Source organism: Urocitellus parryii, chromosome X (assembly GCF_045843805.1).
Source record: "Urocitellus parryii isolate mUroPar1 chromosome X, mUroPar1.hap1, whole genome shotgun sequence".
Classification (NCBI taxonomy): Eukaryota; Metazoa; Chordata; class Mammalia; order Rodentia; family Sciuridae; genus Urocitellus; species Urocitellus parryii.
The window spans coordinates 97876066-97902358 of record NC_135547.1 but is presented as its reverse complement, the minus strand read 5'-3'; the positions used below and the strand labels follow the sequence as shown (position 1 = coordinate 97902358).

The 26293-nt window shown below is 42.2% G+C and overlaps 1 pseudogene; it reads right to left on the bottom strand.

The window, feature by feature from the left end:
• Window positions 1-24813: 24813 nt before the first annotated feature.
• On the bottom strand, window positions 24814-25591 carry LOC113181903 (translationally-controlled tumor protein-like; annotated as a pseudogene).
• Window positions 25592-26293: the final 702 nt, after the last annotated feature.

Here is a 26293-nt window from a genome sequence, read left to right as displayed (position 1 = left end):
CTTTAACATTTATTGGTGATAGGCAATCACCCTACAGGTCTAATTTATTTTACTTATAGGTTGATTCATGGGAGGCCCTTTCAATTTGGTGACTCCAATACTGGGAACTGCTATATGATAGGTTTGTTGTTATTTTGTGATCCTCCTGCCTTTAGCCTCCAGAGTTGCTGGATTACAGGCATGTGCCCGGGTCTCTGGTATGTTAGGCGAGTGCTCTACCCACCAAGCTACATTCCCAGCCATAAGCACATATAGCTCCGTTTTTCTTTTCTTTGTGCTGAGGATTGAACTCAGGTGTGCTTAACCACTGAGCCACATCCCCAGCTCTATTTTGTATTTTATTTAGAGACAGAGTCTCCCTGAGTTGCTTAGGGCCTTGCTGTTGCTGAGGCTGGCTTTGAACTTGGGATCCTCCTGTCTCAGCCTCCCACATTTTTTATTGATGCATTATAATTATACATAACGGTGAGATTTGTTGTTACATATTCGTACATGCACACAGCATAACAGTATAATTTGGCCAATGTTGTTCCCCTTTCCCTTCTCTTTTTCTTCCCCCTGGTCCATTTTCTCTTCTGGTTTTCCTTAGATTTTCATGAGATTCCCTGGCCCCTAATTCTTTTTCTTTTTCTTCTCTAGCTTCCACATAAGAGAGAAAACAGAACCCTTGGGCTTATTCTGCTAAACATAATGGTCTCTAGTTCCATCCATTTTCCTGCAAATGACATAATGTTATTTTTCTTTATGGCTGACTAAACCTCCATTGTGTATATATATTTTCTTTATCCATTCATCCATTGATGGCCACCTAGTCTGGTTCCATAGTTTGGCTATTGTGAATTGTGCTGCTGTAAACATGGGTATGCACGAATCACTGTAGTCAAGATGATTTTAATTCTTCAGGCTAAATACCGAGGAGTGGCAGAGCTGGGTCATACGGTGGTTCATAGGAAGAACCACCATACGGATTTCCACAGTGGTTGTATTGATTTATAATCCACCAACAGTGAAAAAGTGTACCTTTTCTTCCACATTCTCTCCAGCATTTACTATTGTTTTAATTCCTTATAGCTACCATTTTAACTGGAGAGAGAAAAAGCTTAGTTTTCATTTGCATTTCCCTAATTGCTAAAGACTCTGAACATTTTTCATATGTTTTATTGGCCATTTGAATTTCTTCTTTTGAGGAGTGTTTTTTAATTAATTTGCTCATTTATCAATTGAGTTGTTTGGCTTTTGGGGTGTAAAGTTTTTTTTTTTTAGTTCTTTATATATTCTTTATGTATTCACTCTCTGTCAGAAGAGTAAGTGGCAAAACCTTTCTTCCATGTAAAGATTCTGTTTACATTTCCAATTGTTTCCTTTAATTCTTGCTATTATTTCCTAAGCTTTAGAGGTGCTATTGAGAAAGTCATTGTCTGTGCCTATATGTTAAAGTGTGGACCCTACATTTTCTTCTAGGAGTTGTGTGGTTTCTGATCTAATTCCTAGGTTTTTGATTCTTTCTGCGTTGACTTGGGTGCAGGGTGACAGGCATCTAGCTTCTCCAGAGTATCTAGGAATACAAGCTGTGCCACTGTACCTGACATGAGCATCATTTGAAAAATTCTGCTGCTTGTATTTTCATTTTTTCTTTGTTTATGAATCTCCCCCTGCATCTCCATTTTCATGATGGAGGCTCTCACAAAATGGCTATTAACCTTGGCTTTTTGCTGATATTTAAGGGTGAAGCACTAACTAAAAAACTGATTGGATGCAGCTGCGGTGGCCCAAGCCTGTAATCCTCTGGCTGGGGAGGCTGAGGCAGGAGGATAGCAAGTTCAAAGGCAGCCTTAGCATTTTAGCAAAAAACCCTTTCTCAAAATAAAATATGAAAAGGGCTGGGGGAGTAGCTCAGTGGTTAAGCACCCCAGGTTCAATTCCCAGTACCCTCCCCCCGCCCCCCAAAAAAGATTGGAAATGATGTGTGGAGTGGCGCTTCAGAGGAGGTGGGCTTCACTAAAGGTGGTCCCCAGAGAGCAGCCTGTTTTAGCTGGGTATCTCTGAAGTTGTGTGAGGGCTTGTCTCTGGGAAAGTCCTTCAAAGGAGATGATGGGGAGGAAGGAAGGGTCACCTGCCTGGGAGTGGGGGTGGTTGAAGGAACCCAGATATCCAGCTAAACTGCTGTGCACACAGACTTTCCACAGATCCCCTGTTTGGAGCCTTCAAACAGACTTGACCCATCCCAGTCTGGAGCCTGTCGGGATGACTGGTCCAGGTCACGTTGACATTCCCCCTTTGCAGACTCCTCGACTCTGCCATTCTCTACTTGTCTGGCCAATTGTCCTTTTAGCATCTGCCTTCCATTTTCTTTCAGATCACCACCACCCTCCCTCCCCCGCTGTCACAGCCTTACCCATCCTCTAGGTCTTTGTCATTGTTTTGGGGCTGCGCATGCGCAGTCGCGCGCTGGGGGGGGCGGAAACCCGGGAGCTTGCGTTTGCTAAGCATATGCTTGACCATTTAGCTGCATCCTTAGCCTCTAATTCTTTTTAGAAGCCTTCTCAAGGCTTTTGAGGAAGGTTTGGGTAGGAAGACGAAGGGAATATGTGTGGTTGCCTCTTTAAACCCCAATTTAAAATTTAAACCTCACTCTTCCCATTATGTATCACTTGTAACCCGACCCCAAAGAAGACTGTCTAAACTATGGGTTTATTTCAACTCTACTCACTTGACCCCTCCTTTTGGGACGCCCTCTCCCATGCTTCTGCATGATCTGTCTCCTATATCGATTCAGTATCATTTATAATGACAGTGTGACAGTGATTCTACTGATCAAATTGGAAATCTGGTCACAAAATCCAACAAGCATTTTTGCATTTGATTTGTAACTTTAGCAAGTTGGCTTGATGTTCAAAACCTTACTCTGGCATTTGCAGTGGAACAGACTTGGTTTTAAATATACATCTGTCCCTCATACCAGCTGTGGAAGCAAATTACTTCCTGGTCTGAGCTTTGAGTTTCTTCATCTGTAAAATCAATCAAGAGGGCGATTCTCAGCTCCTAGGGCTGTCAGGATCTGGGGAAAATGAAACACTTAGTTCATTGTTGGCCTGCAACACGTGCTTGCCTCTTGGTTCTTTTTTTTGTAAAAGTCTTAGGCATAAAAATGAAAATTGGTCATCTATTTAATGTATGAGCTACATCAAAATGAAAAGCATTAATTGAAATGCACATAAAATTCACCAACAAAATGGATGCTTGATAGTCATTATTTGAGATGTTATTTTCACCGCTCACCATTATGGGTTGATGGAAAGATCATGTGGGTATTCATGTACTTGTTTGAAGAGCTCAGCTTGTACAATAGTTCTTCTTCTTTGCAATTTCCAAAAATTCTCGATCCATCTCAGAAATTTAATTTAAATTCTTAAGAGTCGTTTTCTGGTTTCAACGGTCAATTACTTTTCTGGCCCTTTAAATTGGATAACCAATAAAGCAGTCTCAATTTCCTAGAAATGAGTAGACCAATGACTTTGTGTTCTTATGATAATTTTTATGTGCATCCAGCCCTTTTTGATTTGGATGGAGGTAATGTTGCTTGTTCCTTTTGTCCACTGTTCTCACTGAGAAATAAAAAATAAGAATGATGTCAGACTACCATAAAGAAGGCAGATGGAGTTTTAAAAGATTCTAAGCTTTCTTCAGATCAACCCATTCAGAACTTTTTTCCCTTTATTGAAATTAAAATAATCAACAGATGCTTTAAAATTTGTTTATACTGCCAGGTGTGGTGGTACACGCCTATAATCCTAGTGGTTCGGGAGGCTGAGGCAGGAGGATCTTAAGTTCAAAGCCAGCTTTAGCAATTTGGTGAAGCCCTAAGCAACTTAGCAAGACCCTGTCTCTGGGAATGTGGCTCAGTGGTTAAGCACCCCTGAGTTCAATGACTGGTACCAAAAAAAAAAAAAAAAAAGATTTCTGTATACTGTCATTAACAATTATCTATTGCAATTTTCTTTCTAGAAGCTACAAAATTTCAGATTTTCTTTTTTCTTTTTTTCTAAACTCTGCTACAGCTCTTTCAAGTTTGGCTTCTCCAAAGTCAGTTTATTAATATTTTGAGTTGATAGACCTGCAATTTTAGTAGCATGTCCTTCATGACACATAACAATGAAAATATTTATTTAATCAGTCAGTTGACTTCCACAGCAGAACGTACAGTACAGTTCAAGAGCTTTCACAGTAACTGCAGCATTTTCATAAAATATTTTAATGATGATAGGAACAATTTTTTATGTTTGAATTCAGATAAATCTAAGGGAGAAAATTTTACCTAATACCACTGGTTAGTTCTTTTGTGGTTTTGGAACAAAACTTTTCCACAATTTTGCTACTTTTTGTTGGTGCTGATGAAAATGTGGGTTTTAACTATGTGAAAATTGATGTTTAGGACAATTTGAAACCAGGACCATGTTAGGTAATGGGGTGATCCATTTAGAAAAGAACCTGGCTGGGGCTGGGGATATGGCTCAGTGGTGGAGCACTTGCTTAGCATTCTTGAGGCCCTGGGATCCATCCCCAGTACCATAAACACAAACAAAAACCCCTGTTTTTCTGATAACGAAAAGTCCTCTTTCATTTCTAACAGAAGGATTTTGTGAAAATTTTCTTCACAAATATAATAGAAGTCGCAGAACTGGTAGGAATCTGGTGGCTCTTTGGCTGTTAGTGAAGTCTGATTTTCCACCATAAAAAAATTTTCCCACTTTTCCACTGAGTATAAAATGATGTAAGGCTAATTTTATAGAACTCCATGTTTTCCTCATACCTTTGGAATTACATTTTTAAAAAATTATTGGTACCAAGGATTAAACCCAAGAGTGCTTTACCACTGAGCCATATCCCCAGCCCTTTATTTTGAGATAGGGCCTCACTAAGTAGCTGAGGCTGGCCTCAAACTTGCAATCCTCCTGTTTTAGCCTCCCAAGCCACTGGGATTACAGTGCCTGGCTGGAACTCATTTTGATGTGAAAATTAAAGCTGCATTTAAATGTTTCCCCAAACACTTCCAAGAGCCTGGAAAGTTTGACAATGTTAGACAGGCCAGCTCATGCACACCTCAACATGGATAGCCAGTGGAAGCATCCATTGGCCCCTAGGCCCTTGATTGGTTGTTGGGGAGCTGTCCCATGCTTTCCTCCTGCTGACTTGTCTTCTGACCCTGATGTTGGTTTTTTTTTTGCAAGTGTTGGGGATGGAACCTGGGGCCTATTGAAGGCTAAGCAGGGCCTTTGCTACTGAGCTTCCCTGATTGTTTGTTTTGGCAGTGCTAGGAATGGAACCCAGGGCGTCACATATGCTAGGCCAACTCTCTACCACTGAGCTGCACGGCCAGCCCTGACTCTCTTGTGTCCAGTCCTGTTCTTCCCCTTGGGTCTCCTCAAGTGATCCCACCTAGTTCAGGCCCGACCTCTCTGGCCTCACCTGGCTGGGCCTCAACTCTGGGTTTCTGTGCTCCTGTTGTGTCTTGAGGATGCTCTGTTCTGGTTTGGCCTTAGGACTGAATCCTCAACACTGGACTGCCTGGCCACTTGTCATCAGTGCTATGTGCCAGAGACCTGCTCATTGTTACAGGGACAGAGATGACATGGCTGTCAGGTCCCAAGGCTTGTCCTTATTGGGGTGAGCATCATCACCTGCGTGCATATATATGAGGACAACCTTGGGCAGCTCTTAGGGCCCGAGCATCTGCTGCTGACCACAGATCATCTGTGGGGATCCATCTGCAGGACTTCCTGAGGGACCTGTTCCCTCCAGCCAACTGACTCACCTCGCTACTTGCATTCAACAGACCTCCACCCACCTGTTTATCAAAGAGCCTTCTCCCCACCAGATTTCCAATTAAGCTGCAGTTTGATATAATTATAGCCTTCAGCTGAGTGCTGTGTGACAGCAGGACACTAAGCATTTTGCAAGGATTATCTCCTTAAGCCTAATTACAACCCTGTGAGGTAGGTACTATGTTCAACCCATTTCACAGATGAAGGAACAGAAGTTTCCAGAGTTTCTATCACAGGACAACAGTCCCCACAGCTTTCCAATTCTTGCCCCAGAGCCAGACTGAATGATTCACCTGGCCCCACGTCCACTCATCATCCAGGTAACAGGTCACCCAGAAATGTGCCTCCCTCTACCAAGAACATTCCATTCCTTGGTCGTTAAGCTTCCATCCCTAATGCCCCTGGGTCATATCCTAATGCCCACTGCCTGCTATATCTAGGATGATTTCTCATTGTCCCAGCAGGACACAACCCATATTAGATTTAAGGGTGGCCTTTGGGATACTCTACAACATGGGCCAGCATCCAAGTCTCTCCCCACTCCACACCAACTGCTTTGACTCTCCCTGTTGGCAAACGGAAGCCCATTTTTTGGGCCATGCCAAGTCACGGGTTTAATCAGCTTCATGGACTTCCACTGTTGGTGACTCTCTTAGAACCCAACAACATCTACCATCTTGGCTTTGGCTGTCTCTGTGCAGCCTGCCCTATTTCCTCCTGTAGGAATGTTGTAAGGACAGGTGAGGCAAGGCAGCGAACATAGCAGAAAACAGTTTTATTTGGCTGCAGCCAGGCTCAGAGGGCACAGCTTTTGCTGTAATCAATGAATCCCCTGAACCTCGAGTTCAGGGAGTTTCAGAGTTTTATACCCAGCATGGAAGGGGAGGGGCTCAGAAGTTCACAGTCTGCAGAAGTTCACATAAAAGCAGCTTTTGCTTTCACTGTTCTGGGCAAGTTAACTCTTCAAGGACAACACCTGAGAAGGGGAGAGCTTCTTCTCCCCTTTCTTTCCTCCCCCTGCCAGCTGTGACCATGGAGCCCATTTGTAACTTATCTTAAAAATGTACACATCTCTGTGAAGCCCAGCTCAAGGCCAGAGGCCTTGTTTGCACATTTCTTCAAAGTACTATACTGGATACATGTTTGTGAAAAACTAGTAAGGGGGTGTCCAGCACCTGGAGTGCTGGTAGCTTCTCGGCCAGTGGCCAAGTAAACAGTATGACACAAAAAATAGGAAGTTTATCTACAATGGACTCTTCTGCTGACAGTCCTAAAATCAGCCATGGTGAAGAAAGGGGGGTGCCACCTCAGGGACTTCCTGTTGCTGCTGTAATAAATCATCACAAACTTAATGTCTGAAAACCATGCCCATTGGCTATTTTAGAGTTTGGAAGTGTTATGGTTTGGATATGAGGTGTCCCCCCAAAGCTCCTGTTAATGCACGAATATTAAGAGAATATTCTTGGATTGGGTTGCAGAGCAGTAACCTCATCAGAGCGCCCTAGTTTGAATGGAGTGACTGGGTGGTAACTGTAGGCAGGTGGGGCACGGCTGGAGGAGCTGGGTCACTCAAGGACAGCTCTGGAAGGGTTACTCTTCCCTGCAGCCCTTTCCCCTCTCTCTGCTTCCTGGCTGCATGAATAGAGCAACACTTATGGCCCTTCCGCCATGATGTTCTGCCTCACCTCGCACCCAGAGCTGTGGAATCTGCCATCTTTACACTGAGACTCAAATATACTTTCTCTCCTCTAAGTTGTTCCTGTCTGTTGAGAGCCACAGCCGAAGGGGCCCCAGCAAACTTCCAGCTGCCCGCTGATGATTGGCTCACAGCGGCCCCAGCAACATCTAGCTGATTGGCTCCTCTGTGGTGATGCTCATTGGAGATGCTCATTGAGCTGTTTCCCCGCCCTTTCAGACTGCCGGCTGATGATTGGCTCACAGTGGCCCCAGCAATACCTAGCTGATTGGCTCCTCTGCAGTGATGCTCATTGGGCTGTTTCCCTGCCCTTTCAGACTGCCAGCTGATGATTGGCTCACAGTGGCCCCAGCAACATCTAGCTGATTGGCTCCTCTGCGCTGATGCTCATTGGGCTCTTTCCCTGCCCTTCAGACCACGGAGCTGCTCATTGGGGGACTTCTTTGGCTCTGCCCACGTGACCCAGCCAATCGGCCTCAAGAGCAGGAGGATTGTGGGAGGTGGAGAGGCTGGTGTTGGGTGAGAGGCTTGTGGGAAGCCGGTGGTGGCAGTTGGGCTCTGAGGGTTTTTCCTGAGGAGCTGTTTTGTTTGGCCTGTGTGGTTCTAAAAATAAAGTTAATTTCTTTTGACAAGTGGCTCCTGATTGTGCCCAGCCAGACTTCGGCACCTGTCAGGTATTTTGGTCACAGTGACAAAAACCTGACTAAACAGGGAGGCTGGAGGTCCTAACATCAAGGGCAGGCTGAGTTCCTTCTGGAAGCTCTAGGGGAGGACCCCTCTCCTTGCTTTTTCCTGCTAGAAGCCACCTGCACTCTTTGGCTCCAGCCCCTCCCTCCATCTTCAAAGCCTGAAGCATAGCATCTCTCTTTGTGTCCCTCTCCCAGGGCCTCTGCTTCCATTTGTTACATCAGCTTCTCTGACTCTGACTTTCTTGCCTCCCTCTTAGAAGGACTCTGTAATCACACTGAAGCCTGCTGGATAATCCAGGATGATCTCCCCATTGTAAGAGCCTTAACTGAATCACATGTGCAAAGTCCCTTTTGTCCATCAGGTAATATATCCACAGGTTCTGGGGATTTCCATACCTCCCACATCCCACCCACTGGAGAGAGGAAGCAGGAGAACATGGCGGGGGTGGGAGTGCGGGGAGGTACTCAACTGTGGCAGAGATCCTAGCTAGCTCTATTCAACATGCATGGTGGGAAGAGGCAAAGATCTGTCCTCAGACAAATTTGGGGGCAGCTCTGTTTCTGCCTTGCCCTGCCCAGCTGCCTAGAGAACAGAGGGCTGTGACCTGCCCTTTAACCCACACCATCTCATCTCCTTTCAGAAAATAGATGGTCAATGAAGAAAGTCACCACTTCTAGTCTTGCCGTGCCCATCTCCTGTCCTTGGCTTTCTCCCTGTTTCTGGCTCTGCTTTAAAGCTGGAGATTGGCCTGTTGACCTGAGTTTCCCATCCTTGGCCCCAAGGGTCACTGAATCAGGTCCACCCTCCAGCTTTTCCTACTTAAATAGAAATCCACGTATCAGGCTGGGGTTGTGGCTCAGAGGTAGAGCGCTCGCCTGGCAGGTATAAGACCTGACCAGGTTCGATCCTCAGCACCACATAAAGTAAAATAAAGACATTATGTCCATCTATAACTGAAAAACATTTGAAAAAAAAATCTATGTACCTACCATCTTTGGTCCTCTGCAAGCCATTCATTTAACCTCAAAAAGGTGGGCACTGATCAGAGAAAAGAGCCTGAAACTATTCAACACTGTTTTTTCTTGGTTTTCTCTGGCCCTGGCCCACAGACACTCTGACCAGAATGTGCTACACACACAGACCTTTCTTTCTCAGCAGAGTATGGGTCATGGTGAGCTCAATCTTATGAATAATTCAGGTGTTATTTTTCCTTCAGCCCTACAATCTCAAAAAGTGCTTCATGACTTGGGTCATTCAAATAAAATTCACCAAGATTCTGGAATTTATGGAAAAATAATGACTTGCAGTACAGAGCTGGCAGATTTTTTTTTTAATAAGCAAGGCTGCCCCAGCATAGTGAGAACATCTGATGGACATATGAAAAACATCTGCATGAAAGGCACAGCTCCAGCACACAGCAGAACAATTGGAAATTTTATTTATTTTTGGCCCTAGGGATTGAACCCAGGGGCACTTAACCACTGAGCTACATTCCCAGCCCTTTTAAAAATATTTTATTTAGAGATAGGGTCTTGCTGAGTTGCTTAGAGCCTGGCTAAGTTCCTGAGGCTGGCTTTGAACTCACAATCCTCCCGTCTCAGCCTTTTGAGCTGCTGGATTACAGAGTGTTTCTGGGTGCTAGAATCACCAAAACAAAGTCCTTGTGGATTATCTAGCCCACTAATATTCCAGGGAGGATTTTTAAAAACCAGAAGAAGATTACTATAAAATAAAGCACAGGCTGGGTATGGTAGCACATGACCATACTCCCAGCAACTCTGGAGGCTGCGGCAGAAGAATTACAAGTTCAAGGCCACTCTCAGCTTGGTGAGATCCTGTCTCAAGATAAAAAAGAAAAGGTCTGTGGATGGAGCTCAGTGGTAGAGTGCTCTTGAGTTCAATTCTCAGTACTATAAAGAGGAAAACAACCAAAATCCAACCCCAAATCCAACCAAAAACAAACAAACAAAAAACCAAACCAAACCCAACCCAGGCTAGGCATGCCTCTAATCCCAGTAGAATTGACAGCTTGAGGCAACAGAATGAGATCCCATCTCAAAACAAAGAAAGCCTGGGGGAGGAGGGTGGAAGCCCCTGAATCGTGTGAAGCACAGGGGATTTATTGCCCAGAATGTTCTTTGTCCAAATCTTTCCCTGCCACACTCTGGGTAGGTATACAGCATAAACTAGGTTGCCCCCAGGGGCAAAAGGAGCTTCTAATCCTGTATTGCCCTTGACCTGTATTGTCCTCAGCTTGGAGACTGCCCATGACCCAAGATCATGCAGAATATGTAGAGCAGGTTGCATGGACACCTCTGCCATTTTGAATCCTGAGCGATACCCTACTTGGGACAGTCACTCTTGTGATTAACTAAGGGAAAGCGAGGAACGCGAAATGGGTAAGCGAGCAATGAAAGACAGAGGCAGAGGTACACACGAGAGTTTATTTGTCAGAGCTGACAAATAAAAGCCCTCTCTCTATAGGAAAGACCTCAAGATGTTTGGGTATTGAGCTTTTGTGGGGTAGGGGTTTGGAGGTGTAGCTGTGGCACTGTGGGGTAGGCTGGGGGTGCTTGCATCAGAGCTAAGCCAGTGGGGAAGAGCATGGGATTGGCTTAGGTCAATGGAGCTTTCCAGAGCAAAGGGGTCATGTCCTCCTGGGATTGGCTTAGGGCTATGGTACCATGGGGGTGGGGGGAGTTCGGGTAAGAGGAGTTTATTTCATAAGATGGTAGTTAACATTTAAGATGGCTGCTTAGATGTTAAATCAAGACCCTAGACTAACACTGTTCAGATCCCAAGGAAATACTTCTGCACAGCACTTGCCTTGTGTTCCCCAAAACAAAAAGCAGCTATTTATGGATGCTATGAAGGTTTTTGGGCTGTGCTTCTGCAGATCTTAGAGATAACCACTGCTTCAGAGGCCTGGGAGAGCTGGAGCTGCAGAAGGCTTAGGGGAAAGAAGACAAATTAATTTGTCTGAACCCTTCCTTTTACATGTGTAAGGCCCTAGCTCAATCCCCAATACCAAAAAAAAAACAATAATAATCCCCCCCACAAACAAAACTCCCAAACATTTCCTTTCAGACAGCATGAATGCAGGAGATTCACACCCAGCCAAATATTTCCCACTGATATTGTATGTCCATAGTCTTATCCCTCTGGGGCTGGAGATGTAGCTCAGTGGTGTAGTGCTTGCTGCGCATGCGTGAGGCCCTGTGTTCACTCCCTAATACCGCAGGGCACGGAGAGCCCTACCATATTTTTGTCTCTCTTTGTGTTCCAATTTGTAGTTCCAGAGGTACCAAATAGTGGCTAAGAAACATTCAGACATTAAATAACATTTTACATATATGTATATACTATCTATATACATACACACACACACATACTCCTAATCACTTGGAGAATGATATCAATTTTTCACAGTGGAACCTACATGGATATTCAATACAGATGTTGCAAAAAGTTATGTATTTATAAAGACATTTAATATGGCCTAGGGTTGTGGCTCAGTGGTAGAGCACTTGCCTAGCACACATGGGGCACCGGGTTCGATCATCAGCACTACTTAAAAATAAAAGAAAGGTGTTGGGCCCACCTACAACTAAAAAATACAACTTTTTAAAAAAAATTTTAAAAAGAAGCAAATACTTTAAAAAAATTAATATGATGTAATTGTACTTTTTTTTTTTTTTTTGTACCTGGGATTGAACTCAGGAGCACTTAATCACTGAGCCCCATCCCCAGTCCTATTTTATACTTTACTTACAGACAGGGTCTCACTGAGTTGCTTAGTGCCTCGCTAAGTTGCTGAGGCTAGCTTTGAATTTGCAATCCTGCCTCAGTCTTGCGACCCACTGGGATTCCAGGGGTGCTCATGCTGCACCTGGTTTATAATTGCATTTTCAAGCTGAGTAGAGTGGCACACGCCTGTAATCCCAGTGACATGGGAAGTTGAGGCAGGAGGAACACAAATTCAAGGCCAGTCTCAGCGATTTAGCCAGGTCCTGTCTTAAAATTAAAAAAAAAAAAAAAAAAAAAGGGCTGAGGTATAGCTCAGAGGTAAAGCACCTGTGGGTTTAATATTTTTCCAAATAACTAAATAACATGGCAGTTTGATTTGAGGCATTCTGATGTAGAAATTCTAATGTGTAAATTTCAAATAGACATGTGATATGGAACCTTGCAAGTGTGGGGGCTGGGGTTGACCTTGACCTTGTGCTTGAAGCTGAAGGACAGTTTAGAGTAATACCCAATTCTAAACTACTTCCTTTAAGGCTCAGGGGGTGGAATAGCCACTTTCCTTTGGGAATGTCACTGTTTCCTCTTATCTTCATTTTTGCCTGTATTTCTCAAATTTCTATTATAAGCATCAAGATGACTTGATTAATTGCAATCCTAAAAACCTTCTGCTGTTTGTGGTAGCCTGGGGTGATGAGATATCAGGAATTCTTTTCTTAGTATTTTTCTATTGCTTCCAAATTCTTATTTTACTTTTAAAAATTTTTAAATTTTGGGGGGGTATGGGGGGGTTGAACCCAGGGGCATTTTACCCTTGAACTACATCTCCAGCCTTTTTTTAAAAAAAAAAATAGAGCATTATAATTATGCATACATACATAGTATTTGGGTTCATTTTGACAAGATAATACATGATACATATAAGGAATTTGATTTCTATCCTCATTCTATCCTCATTTCTTTCTCTCTTCCCTGTCCTTATTTTCTCTTCTCTCCTCTATTGGTCTTCCTTTCTCCTTAAAAAAATTTTTTTTGCTTGGTATTTTCTACATACACATGAAGGTGAAATTCCATTTGGTACACTTATAAATGAATCTGATTTTGTTAAATTTATTCCATGTTTCTCCACTTTTCCCTCCCTCCCTCCCTCTCATCCTCCTTCTTCTACTCCACTGACCTTCCCTATATCTTTATGATAGCCCCTCCCCTCCCCCACTGTCTTCTTTCCCTTATTTTGCTTTTACTTCCACTTGTGAGACAAAATATTCAACCCCCGATATTCTGAATCCGGCTTATTTCACTTAGCATCATGTTCTCCATTTCCATTCATTTACTAGCAAGTACCATTATCTCATTCTCCTTTATGGTTGAGCAAGATTCCATTGTGTATATATACCACATTTTCTTGATCCATTCATCTATTGATGGGCATCTGGGTCGATTCCATAATTTTGCTGTTGTGAATTGTGCTGCTATAAACAATGAAGTGGCTATATTGTTATAGTATGTTGATTTTAGTTCTTTTACATAAATACTGAGGAGTCGAATAGCTGGGTGATATGGTGGGTCCATTCCTAGTTTTCCTAGGAGTCTCCACACTGCTTTCCAAAGTGGTTGTACTAATTTGCAGTCCAACCAGCAATAGATGTGTACCTTTCTCCTCCTACTCCTCACCAGTATTTATTATCGTTTGCATTCTTGATAATTGCCATTCTCACTGGTATCCCCAGACTTATTTATTTTTATTTAGAGACAGGGTCTCACTAAGTTGCTTAGGGCCTTGCTAAATTGCAGAGGTTGGCCTCGAATTTATGATCCTCCTGCTTTAGCCTCCCAAAATGGCTGGGATTATAGGCATACACCATTGCACTCAAAAAATTCTTTTTTTTTTTTTTAAGAGAGAGAGAGAGAGAGAGAGAGAGAGAGAGAGAGAGAGAGAGAATTTTTAAATATTTATTCTTTTTAGTTTTCGGCAGACATAACATCTTTGTTTGTATGTGGTGCTGAGGATCGAACCCGGGCCGCACGCATGCCAGGTGAGTGCGTTACCCTTGAGCCACATCCCCAGCCCCCCAAAATTCTTTACTTTTCTACTTATTCTAATTTTTCAAATTAGTTTTATATTTTGAAAAGAAGTATAAAGAAAAAAAGACAAACTTCCTGTCATTGAACAAAATGTAACTTTTCTTGATCAGGAGCCTGATTCATATAAACCTCAATGAATTTGAAGAGGATTAATTCAGTCATTCTGTGACGATTTACTGAGCACTTGCTAGGTGCCTGGCATGGTTTTAGAAGCCATGGTTGTAGTAGCAAAATTTTCATCTTCTGAAACAGAACGCTTAAAATTCTTTCCTAAGAAAATCCAGAGGAGCTAGGGGTGTGGCTCAGTGGTAGAGCACTTGCTTAGCTTATGCAGGATCCTGGGTTCCATGTCCAGCACCTCAAAAATAATACATGCTGAGAACTATAAGATGAAGCCAAATGAATGAACTTGGGAACAAGAAGAGGCTGGGACAGGGGACTGACTTAACTCTGAAGTGATTTGGTATTTATTTTGTTCCACACCTAAATCTTCTTACCCATGAAATGACTTCAATATTTTGCACATGAGCTTATGTAACAATAGACTGTACTTTAAATGGATAATTAGCCGTAATTCCAATGAAAGAGATTTTTTCCTCTTTTTTTTTTTTTTTTTGGTAACAGGGATTGAACCCAGGGGCACTTGACCACTGACCCACATCCCCAGCCCTTTTTTGTATTTTTATTTAGAGACAGGGTCTCACTGAGTTGCTTAGGGCTTTGCTAAGTTGCTGAGGCTGCCTTTGAACTGGAGATCCTCCTGCCTCAGCCTCCTGAGTCACTGGGATTACAGGCATGTGCCACCACGTCTGGTTCTTTTTTTTTTTTTTTGCTTTTTGTTTATTCTAATTTGTTATACATGACAGCAGAATGCACTTCAAATTATAGTATACATACAGAGTACAATTTTTCATGTCTCTGGTTATCCACAAAGTAGAGTCACACCATTTGTGTCTTTATACATGTACTCGGGGTAATGATGTCCATCTCAGTCCACCATCTTTCCCATCCCCACACCCCCCTCTGCACAATCCAAAGTTCCTTCATTCTCCCCACCCACCCATTATGGATCAGCATCTGCTTAACAGAGAAAACAATCGGCCTTTGGTTCTTTGGATTTGGCTTATTTCACTTAGCATGATTCTCTTGAATCTTTATCCATGGTTCTGGAGATGCGCATAAATTAGAATGATTTTTACAAGAAGGCTGCTCAGAACTATTTGGTAATATTAAGGGACTTATATTATTCATAATTTGGCATATGTGTAGGTCTGGACCGAAGGCGTGAACTGTGATCCTAGTTCTTTATGTTACTTTACTGTTACAAAATATTTAGTAAGAATTAAATTTTCAGAAATATTTATTATTTTTAGGTGGTGCTGGGAGTGGAACTCAGGGCTTTGAATATGCATGGAAAGTGGTCTACCACTGAGCTCTCTCCTGCCTTTTCCTTGCCTTTCTTTATACTTTAGCCACTTGGGTGTGTATTCTAAAAAAAAAAAATGCTTATCTTTGCCTGTATTTGAACTTGAGGGAAATCAATCATATTGCATAGAACTTTTTTACTTGGCCTTTTTTGGGATGGTATCTCAACACTTTATGTTGGGGCATGTAACTCTCATTTGTTCGCTTTTATTGTTGGGTAGTACTCTATGTTATGAATATTACATAATTTTTCATTTCTTCTGTCAGTAGAACATTGGGATGTTTCTAGTTTGAAACTTATAAGTAATGCTACCATGATTGTTTTTGCATGTGTATTTTAGTGCACATATGCAAGGATTTTGCTAGGAAGATTCTAGATTTTATTTTATTTTATTTTAAAGAAATAGGGTTTTAACCAGACATGGGTGGCACATACCTGTAATCCCAGTGACCTGGGAGGCTGAGGCAGGAGAAGTGCAGTTTGGAGTCAGCCTCAGTAACTTAGTGAGGACCTAAGCAACTAAGTGAGACCCTGTCTCAAAATTTAAAAAATAAAAAATGAAAAAAGGGTTGGGAATGTAGTTCTGGATTCAATTCTTAGTCCAAAAAACAAAACAAGAAACAGTCTTGCTGTAATTGCCCAGGCTTGCTTCAAACTTCTGGATTCAAGCAATCCTCCTACCTCAGCCTCCTGAGTAGCCGGGACTACAGATATGGGCTACTGAGCCCCACGACTTTAAATATGAGGTTACTTAAATATGGAGATTAAATAAGCATCTAAATCAGATGCAAGAATGAAACCAAAAATGAAGAATCCTTATTTTCATCTAACCACATTCAATGAACAAACTATTGTTAAAGTTTAGATAAGAAAACTGTATTATTTAAAAGTACATGTGAGGGCTGGGGATATAACTCAGTTGATAGAGTGCTTGCCTTGCATGCATAAGGCCCTGGGTTCAATCCCTGGACCACAAAGAGAAAAAAAAATACATGTGAGAAGATACAGTGCTATCCTCTCATACTTCTTTTTATTTAGGTTTAGATATATACTTTTAGTTTGTCCATTTCTGATATGATTTGGTTATGGGGTGTCCCCCCTAAACTTCTGTATTAATGCAGGAATATTCAGGTATGAAATGATCAGATGATGAGAGCTGGGATCTAATCAGGGCACATTAGCTTGAATGGACTAACTGGATGGTAACTGTAAGCAGATGGGGTGTGGTTGGATGTTTTTTAGTCAACTTTTGCACTGCTGTGACTGACTAAAGAATCTGACCAGCACAATTGTAGAGTAAGAAAGGTTTTCTTAGGAGTTTACAGTTTCAGAGGTCTTAATCCATAAGTGGCTGGTTCCATTCCACGAGGTTTGAGGTGAGGCAGGACATCATGGTGGAAGAGTGTGGAAAAGGGAAGCAGCTCACATGATGTTCAAGAAGAAGGGGGGAGGGGGAGGGAGAGGGGGAGGGAGGGAGCGAGGGAGAGAAGGAGAGAGAAGGAGAGAGAGAGAGAGGGAGAGAGAGGGACTGATTCCATTCTCTAGGTACAAATATATACCCCACAGCCACACCCCCAATGACCACTTCCTCCAGCCACACCCCACCTGTCTCCAGCTACCACTGTTAATCCATCAGGGATCAATTCACTGATTGGGTTAATGCTATAACCCAATTATTTCTCCTCTAAACATTCTTGCATTGTCTCACATGTGAGCTTTTGGGGGACACCTCACATCAAAACTATAGCACTAGAGGAGGTACACCACTGGGAATGTCCCCTTGGAAGGGTTCATCTTTCCTGTAGCTCCTTTCTCTCTCTCTCTCTCTCTCTCTCTCTCTCTCTCTCTCTCTCTCTCTCTCTCCTTACAGGATACCGTGAACTGGGAAGCTTCCCTCTGCCATGCCCATCTGCCATGATGATGTTCTGCCCCCACTTGGCCCCAGAGCAATGGCGTCAGCCAGCCATGGATTGAACCTCTGAAACCATGAACCCAAAATCAACTTCCTCATCTAAGTCATTCTTGTCAGGTATTTTGGTCACAGCAATGAAAAGCCGACTAAAATAATTTCCCAAATTCTCAGTCTTAGGCAAAGGGGAAATACCAAGTAGCCATCTTTCATTATCTTGACCTTCCCTTCATCCTGCCAGTTTTGTGGCTTCCCTTGGTTGGTACATCAACTCAACCCAACACACCCATAATTATGGCATCTGTGTACAGGAAGGAAGACTTGAGAGGAGACAGAGACAGCTCCTTCTGATCCAGATCATTTGTTTTTCCAAGTGAAAATATCCATAATTAAGCCAATGATGATATTTTCTTGGAGAAAGAATTGAGTGAGTTTAGGAAAAGAGCTAAAGTCCAACATGCACATGTCTGGGGCAATTGATATGCAAGATAGTGTAAGAGTTTGAGTCACGACTTATCCATCCTCTTTCTGTAAACTGGGGGCAGACCCTGGAAGGGTTCATCTGCCCTGTGGCCCCTTCTCCCTCTCTGTGTCTTGGCCACCATGAACAATGGAGCAGTGCTCCTCTTCCACCCACTTCCGCCATGATGTTCTGCCTTACCTTGGACCCGGAACAATGGAGTCATCCCATCCCAGATTGAACCTCTGAAACCATAAGCCAAAATAAACTTTCCCCCATGCAAGTTGTTCTTGTCAGGCATTTTGGTCACCATGATGAAAACTTGACAGACACATGTAAGAAACTTATTTTTAGTAATACCAATCCTGTTCTTAAGAGTATCCTTACTCTCAAGTTTTAGAAACAGGTGGTTAAAATTTATTTTGGTTGGGCAAAGGCTTTTAAAACAAGTTTCAAAGCTCAGAATCCATAAAGCAGAAAACTGGTAGTTTTGATTATATAACATTCAAAAATGTCTATGTGGCTGGGTGCAGTGGCTTGTGCCTCTTATCTCAGTGGCTTGGGAGGCTGAGGCAGGAGGATGGCAGGTTCAAAGCCAGCCTCCGAAACTGAGAGGGGCCCTAAGCAACTTAGTGAGACCCTGTCTCAAAACAAAAAAATAAAAAAGGGCTGGGGATGTGGCTCAGTGGCTAAGCACACCTGGGTTCAATCCCTGGTACAAAAAAAAAAAAGTCCACATGAACAAAAATACCATAACTAAACACAGAAAGACAAACACAAACCAAAACCAAAAAAAAAGAAAAAACATTTAAAATACACATGATGGACTATAGGCTAGTGTCCTGAATATACAAAGAGCTCTTACTAATCAATGAGAAAAAAATCCCAGTAACCCAATAAAAAAGTGGTGAATGGTCAGGGATAGATAGTTTACAAAGAAAGAAAAGAAATATAAGTGGCTAAGAAACATGTGCTAAGATGCAAGACTTAAATTGTAATTTTAAAAATGCAAATCAAAACAAAAGACGTTAATTTTTCTAATGGTCAAAGAATTCAAAGTTAGATAGAGCTAGGACTCTGTGGAAATAGAAAATTTCACCCTCTCTTTGTGTTCATGCAAGTTGGCAACTCCTTCAGGAGATAATTTAATAATGTCTAGCAATTCAGAAGTATTTAGGACAACTTAAAAATTCATAAATTAAGCTGGGTGTGGTGATTCACACCCATAATTCCAGGTACTTGGGAGGCTGAGGCAGGAGGATTGAAAATTCAAGGCTGGCCTGAGCAATTTGTGAGGCCTTGTCTCAAACTAAAAAGGGCTGAGGGTGGGTAGGTCAGTGGTAGAGTGCTTGCACAGCATGTGTGGGGCCCTGGGTTCCATCCCCAGTACTGCAAAACCAAACCAAACCCAAACTCTTTGATTCAGCAATTCTACATTGAGGAATGTATTTTATTGATGTATTGAAAGAATGGATGAAGATAAATATGAAAGGCTGTTTGTTTTGTCCAAAAATAGGAATTGGATAAGTAGGGTTAAATAATCCCTAGGACATCTTTGCCATGGTAGAATGAGGTAGATTTATGAGTACTGACATGGGAAGATCTCTCAATGAAGTCATTATTGAAGCTGTTCCTGAATGTTCCACGGTTCTCCCTCCCCATACAGGGTAGGGTTGCACTTTCCATTCCGTTTGAAGACAGATGGAGGCTCATGGCTTATGGCCAGTGATATCTGAACAGAAGTGATGTATGTCCTTTCTAGGTGGATTCTTTAAGTGCTCTATGTGACATTGCGTTTTCCTTGGCCCAGTGATTGTGGACACAAGTGTTAAGATGGTGCCTCGGTTTCCAAGTGACTCTGGTGAGCATGTCTCTCTTTTATGCTCCATTTGAATATGTAGTATAATCATTGAAATTGTGGATGTTTTTTATTATCTCAGCCTGTTATGGCCTGTCTTTTTTCTTTCTTTTTTTTTTTTTTTTTTGGTACCAGGGATTGAAGTCAGGGGCACTTAACCACTGAGCCACAACCCCAGCCCCCCTATTTTGTATTTTATTTAGAGACAGGGTCTCACTGAGTTGCTTAGGGCCTCACTTTTGTTGAGGCTGGCTTTGAACTCATGATCCTCCTGCCTCAGCCTCCCGAGCTGCTGGAATTATAGTTGTGCACCACTGCACTCTAGCCTGTCTTGATTCATAGAATATCCAAGATAATTGTTTAATGAAAAAAAAAAACCTGATGTAAAAAAGTGATCTCATTTGTGTGTATGTGTGTGTTTACGTGCACAAGAAAATTCTGGAAGTAGCCAGGCATGGTGACATGAGCCTGTAATTGCAGCAGCTTTGGAGGCTGAGGCAGGAGGATCACGAGTTCAAAACCAGTTTCAGCAACTTAGTGAGGCCCTAAGTAATCCAGTGAGACCCTGTCTCTAAATAAAATACAAAATAGGGCTGGGGATGGGGCTCAGGGGTAGAGGATCCCTGGATTCCATTCCCAGTACTAAAAACTTAGTAGAATTTTAATAGGACTTACAAAAAGGGAGTTGAAAAAGGCAGAGATGGGGTAGGCAATTTCAACTTTTCACATTATAACCTCCTGTACTGTTGGATTTAAACAAGAGCAACAACAAAAAACATGACCAGGTAGTTTACATTTCAAAGTAGCTAATGTTTCCACAAAAAAACTGTTCTACAATGGTCATGGTAGCTTTATTCATAATAGCCCCAAACTAGAAATAGCCCATGTGTTCATGTATAGGAGAAGAACCAAATTGTACTATATTCATGCAATGCAATCACAAATAGAATGTGATATGACACAAATATGACCATCCAACATATCATATGAATATGTCATGCAATAAAATTCATACAATGGAATATTCACCATCCTGCAATGAACATGAACAAACTGCATGTTAACAACATGGATGAGCCCAGGTGCGGTGGTACATGCCTATAATCCCAACAGCTTGGGAGGCTGAGGCAGGAGGATCACAAGTTCAAAGCCATCCTCAGCAATTTAGTGACGTTCTAAGCAAATCAGCAAGACCCTATCTCTAAGTAAAAAAATAATTTAAAAAAAGGCCTGAGGGTGCTGTGGCTGTGGCTCAGTGGTAGAGCGCTGGCCTAGCGTGTGTGACGCACTGGGTTCGATTCTCAGCACTACATGTAAATAAATAAAATAAAAGTCCATTGACAAAATATATTTTTTAAAAAAGACGTGGGGATGAGGCTCAATGGTTAATTGTCCTTGGATTCAATCCCCAGTACCCAAACAAAACAAAACAACCAAAACTAAAACCAAAACCAAACAAAACCCCAAACCACAACAGGGATGATACATTGTCGCAGCATTGAACAAAAGAAGCCATGCACAAAAAAAGATGTCTGCTTTATTCCATTTCTGCAAAGAATAGAAACTGACAAAAGTGATTTATGTGTTAGAAGTCAGGATCCTGGTGACGTAAGGGGTGGGTGCAATTGGACTGGGAATGGGCTCCATGGGGGGCTTGTGGCGTAAGGGCTCACTTTCTGGAAATCGATGGAACTCTATGTTATGCGGTATCGCTTTTCCATATATAGGTTAACGCTTTAACAAAAAGTTCAAAACCGAATCTGGTTAATATGAAGAAGAACCAAATAGAAAGAAGATGGCTTTTGGCTGGGTGGTGTTGGCATGCTGAGCAGAGCTGGGGCAAACCGGCAGGCGCCTGCGCTGTCCAGCCCGTCTGGCTCGCTGGGTTGGCTTCCTAGCCCCGCCCCCGACCCGCCCCCGCCCCGCCCAGGCGTGGGCACGTTTGCGCACTGAAGCCCTAGGGGCTCAAAGCCCTGGTAGGAGCCCCTGAAATAAAACCTGAGCAGCCTACATTCCCCTTCCATGTATGACCTCAGCGTCAGCCATTTAGCATTGCATTAAAAAACAGAAACAAAATCAGAAAAAAAAAAAACAACAAAAAAACCCTCATTGACATCCATTGGAACCCTGGGTGGTGACCAGGGTTTCCCAGTGGGGACAGGGCGTCCTTGGCAACCAGGACAGCAGTCTCTTTCTACTGCAGGAGAGATGCAGAAACACAGATTCTAACAAGAGCTGCTGGCCTCTTGGCAGATGCTAAATGAGCTTCCTGTGGAGAATCTGTTTCATTTCTGACATAAAAAAAATTATCCAATTTAAGCCATTTTATAGAACAAAGAATCTAATGAAATACAATCTTATTTCATTCATTTGTATACATTGGTAGGTCTAAAGTGTGGTTCATGGGCTTTGGGGGGAATCCTGGGACTTTTCCAGGGGGCCACAAGGTTAAGACTATTTTCATAATAATACTAAGACACTGCTTGTCTTTTTCATTGTCATTGTCCCAAGAGCCTACAGTGCGGTTTTCCAGGAGCTACAGGATGTTTTTTCCACAAAAATGTAAAGCAATGCTGCTCTTCTGGCTAATTTTTTAAATAATATAGTTATTTATCATATAAACATATTATTAATTAATATACAATGGGTTTAGCCATGGTACATGCCTGTAATCCCATTAATTTGGGAGGCTGAAGCAAGAGGATTGCAAATTTGAGGCCAGTTTGGGCATCTTAGTGAGAATCTGTCTCAAAATAAAATTTTAAAAAGGCTGGGGATGCAGTTCAGTGGTAGAGCACCCCTGGATTTAATTCCCAGTAACACACGCATACACACACTATATATTTAAATATATAAATATACATAGGTGTACACACTATATACTAGGGCCTCATGCATGCTAGGCAAGCATTCTATCACTGAGCTGTTATTCTTTCTTTTTTGGTATCAGGGATTGAACCCAGGGTGGCTTAAACACTGAGCCACATCCCCAGCCCCCATTTTTTTAAAAAATATTTTTGGTTTAGAGACAGGGTCTCTGAGTTGCTTAGCACCTCGCTAAGTCGCTGAGGCTGGTGATCCTCCACAAAAAGGAAGGAAAAAGAGACGATAGGTGTAAATCTAGAACCCCAAGATCAGACTTCCTCTCCAGACCTGTTTTTCCTTTAGCCCTGTTGCTCCTAGTATTCTGAGTCATCTACAAATCTTAGAGTTACTGTAAATTCACTGATTTATGAAAATGGCTTCATTTAATTAAAGCTTACTTGTACTGTTCACCTACATGGTGTGTTTTCAGATTAGATAAAACAAAAGGAGATGTATTTTTAAAAACCTACCATACAGCCAGGCACAGGGTCGTAGCACACACACCTATAATCCTAGAGGCTGGGGAAGCTGAAGCAGGAGGATTTCGAGTTCAAGGTCAGCCTTTCCAAAAATCGAGGTGCTAAGCAACTCAGCGAGACCCTGTCTGTAAATAAAATATTTAAAAAGGCTGGGGATGGGGCTCAGTGGTTAAGTGCTTCTGGGTTCAATCCCTAGTAGGAAAAACAACACAAAACAAAATAACCCTACAATATAAGCACATTCCAAATATTATCTAGATATAGACACATCAACCTGAAGATACTGGAGAGGACCCGATCACCCCTAAACATCTTATGATGCGTGACCAAAGAAATGAATTCACCAGGTTGGTGTCATTTCCATATACCTTCCCATGCCCAACCCTTTAAAAGAAGAGCCCAGGACCTACAGTGCAAGAAGCTAGCATTCTGCTTTGAGAATGTGTGTCTTCACCTTTTACATTTTTATGAAGTTCTTCCTTCTTTTTGAATTTTTAATCTTTTTTTTTTCTAGTAAGGATTACACCCAGGGCCGCTCTACCAATCAGATACACCCCCAGCCCTTTTTACATTTTATTTTGAGACAGGGGTCTCACTAAGTTGCTTAGGGTCTGGCCTTGGACTTTCAGTCCTCCTTCCTAATCTCCAGGGAGCTGTGCTTATAGACAGACACCATGGTACTTGGTTTATCTTGTTTCTTTTCTTTGTGTGGGTTTCAGTCTGACATAAACTGTTCACAGGGGAATTGAAATGGTCACCAGTGTCACTAAGTTTGTCTTCCTTAAACCCTCAGAATCTTGGAGAATTTACTGACTCCCTCCCCCGCTAGTATCCATATCAGTCTTTGTAAAGGGGTGGCCTTCTCTAATCACCTGCTGTCTTCCAGAGAAGTTATTCTGGCCATCTGAGTCACCTCATCCCAGAAGCATGGGATTGACTGTTCCACCCTAGTCATGCAGAGTAGGGGAGGGGAAATTTCCCCAAGGAAAGAGTTGATTCTGTTAGTAGCAGAAGGGGTAAAAGATAGGGCTGAACACAAACAGCAGATGTGCACGACAAATGTTTTGGATTTCCTGTTGTAACTCAACACTACCAAAGAAAATGCTTAAGAGTTTCAAAACATTCCCACCTGATTAGCATCTTATTTTGTTTTTATTTTTTTATTTTTTTTTTATACAGGGGATTGAACTCAGGGGCACTCGACCACTGAGCCCCATCCCCAGCCCTGTTTTGTATTTTATTTAGAGACAGGGTCTCACTGAGTTGCTTAGGGCCTCATTAAGTTGCTGAGGCTGGCTTTGAACTCTTGATCCTCCTGCCTCAGCCTCCTGAGCCAGTGAGATTGCAGGTGTGTGCCACCTCACCTGGCTAACTTGTCCCATCTTTAATCTCTCTCTCTGGTTGTTAAGTTTGTATTGTTTTTGGAATTATCTTCCAGCAGGTCACCCAGACCCTGGAACTTAGTGGGTTGTTCCCCCATTTCTGTTGAAGGAATTATTTAATCCTATAGTATTTTCCAATTTATTTTTGTCTACTTTTTTCAGAAATAGAATGTTGAGGGTTTCAATTAAAATAATATAATTCCTTATTTCTTGTATTTTTGTCAATTTTTTTTTTAGTTTAAATGCACTTTATTTTAGACAACCTACATGACATGTTTTCTTAAAAAAATGCCTCCACTCCAAATAAATCACAATCAAAATAAATGTGCTGAAGATGACATCAGTTCCATTTGTCTTAAGTCCTGGTGTTGTGTGGATGACAAGCACCAGCAGCCAGTTATGATGACAGATGATAGATCCAAAGTAACTGCGAAATTTGTTGACATTTTTCCATTTCTAAACCATCCTTAAAGAAAATCATGTGGAGTCACACCGTCCTCATGGTAATCCAGGAGAATGACCATGCCATCTGGATTCATGTTTTCACCAATAAAGAACTGGTAGATTTTTTATTTTGTACTGGGGATTGAACTCAGGGGCACTTGACCACTGAGCCCCATCCCCAGCCCTATTTTGTATTTTGTTTAGAGACAGGGTCTCGCTGAGTTGCTTAGTGCCTTGATTTTGCTGAGGCTGGCTTTCAACTCACAATCCTCCTGCCTCAGCCTCCTGAGCCACTGGGATTATAGGCGTGTGCCACTGTGCCCAGCAAGAACTGATAATTTTTGAAATTACAAAGCATGTGCTTGATTTGTTCTGTAGTCCCTGTCCTAAAAGGTTTCACCCTCTCTGGTCTCTGTTCTTCAAGTTTGCCTTTGATTGATTTCACGTAATCTTTGGTGTACTTCTTGTATGCTTCTTTTGTGAAGCATGGTTTCCTGCAAGGGATGGTTCATGACAATATCAGCACCAGTGAATACTGTGCTTACAGTACCTTTGCCCTCAGGTCCTTCAGTGGAGACATTTCCACCAATAAGTGAGTCATCAATGTTACCCTCTGTCCTACTGACCATCTTGCCCTCCACCTCTAGGCAGAGGCGGTCTGCAATCTCCTGGATCTTGTAAATGTTGGAGAGCATCTTATCATAGCTCATGAGATCCCAGTAGATAATCATGATGGTAATGGGAAGGAGATGGTGGTGGTACTAGTTTAGCAGGAGCTCAAAGCAAGTGCCTCTTTTAAAAAAAATATTTTATTACTTGTTGATGGATATTTATTTTTTTATGGTGCTGAGAACCAAACCCAGTGCCTCACACATGCCAGGCAAGCGCTCTACCACTGAGCCACAACTCCAGCCCCTTTGTCCGTTTTCTTTTATGGTTTTTGTCACAATGGTTTAGTGTTTTTGTGATTTTCATGATTTTTATATATATTTTTGCTTTTTGTTTTAATTTAATATACATCTGACCATTATGTAATGACCTTATTTATTGATTGTACTGCTTTTTGCTTCAACATCTGCTTTATCTGCTACTAAAATAGTAATCCCAGCTTTTCTTCTCTTCACATAGGAATATCCTCTTACACTGCTACTCTGTGGATAATGTTTTGGGTTTGTGTATCTCTTGAAGAAAACAAAAGTTGATTTTTGTTTTTATGTACAGGGAAACCAGGGGCACTTTATCACTGAACCACATACACAGCCCCTTTTTAAAATTTTGAGACAGGGTCTCACTAACTTGCTTAGGGCCTCACTAAGTTCTTGAGGTTGGCCTCAAACTTGCAATCCTCCTACCTCAGCCTCCCAATTTGCTGGGATTACAGGTGTGCACCATCACACCTGATGAGATTTTGATTTTTAAACAGACAGTAAGCT